The sequence below is a fragment of the Amphimedon queenslandica genome, unplaced genomic scaffold (assembly GCF_000090795.2).
Source record: "Amphimedon queenslandica unplaced genomic scaffold, v1.1 AMPQUscaffold_13261, whole genome shotgun sequence".
NCBI classification, from domain to species: Eukaryota; Metazoa; Porifera; class Demospongiae; order Haplosclerida; family Niphatidae; genus Amphimedon; species Amphimedon queenslandica.
The window spans coordinates 1-886 of record NW_003546503.1 but is presented as its reverse complement, the minus strand read 5'-3'; the positions used below and the strand labels follow the sequence as shown (position 1 = coordinate 886).

The following is an 886-nucleotide window of genomic DNA, read 5'->3' as shown; positions in this document are numbered from 1 at the left end:
CATCCCAAAGGTATATCATCAGGAAACTTGGCTGCACAGTATCCCTCCAATACTTCATTACAAACTGGAAAATTACCTTTGAGATGCATTTTAATTTTTTATCATTCTTATGTCAAGCAAAATTGTCTTTTACAAAACATGTCATAAGCAAATTGGGAACATACACTTTTATACACATTTTTATTCTTCTTATCTGACATTGAAATGCATCTCAAAGGTAACATAATTTTAATTACAATAAACCAAATTGAGTAAGTTTGATAATACGGCACAGACATCCCAGCAAGACTGAACTGCTATGGCCCCTGGAAAACAAAAAGAAAAGTGGAAATGAATAATGATCAACAGTAAAAATAATATTATTATTATTATTATTATTAATAAACTTTACAATACATACTATAAAATGTGACAAAAAGAAAAGAAACAAAAAAAGAGATGTATCGAAGGCAAACACAGTAACAAGACTGGCCACCTAAAATTACATAGTAAATAATAATGCTAGAACATAAATAAATACATGAACAGAAAAACATTTAGACACAATTGAAACAAGGACAACAAAAATGAAACGAACAAATTAAAGAAGAATCAAAGTTATTTACAAAGTAATCAGTAAAAAGTGTGTTTAACATAAGTTTAGATTTATCTAAAGAATTATTAAGTAAATTAATTTTAGTTTTAGTAGGTAATGAGTTCCAAAGCCTAGGTAGTCTGCTAAAATAAAAATGCCTCGAAGTATTATTTGTACATGTAACATGAAGTAGATTGTAGTGACGATACGGATTAGTTGAGAATGTGATAAAGTTCCTAATATCAAAAGCAGCTGATGGATAAGACAAAGATTTTAGAAAAAAGAAAACATCATTAACCTCATATGTCATCA

At 28.3% G+C, this 886-nt stretch overlaps 1 long non-coding RNA gene across 1 annotated transcript; it reads left to right on the top strand.

Moving 5' to 3' along the window:
- The first annotated feature begins 369 nt into the window (after positions 1 to 369).
- LOC109583960 (uncharacterized) lies at positions 370 to 843 on the top strand. The gene is made up of 2 exons (XR_002185791.1): positions 370 to 488; positions 529 to 843. It is a non-coding gene; the product is annotated as an uncharacterized LOC109583960 (long non-coding RNA).
- The last annotated feature ends 43 nt before the right edge of the window (positions 844 to 886 follow it).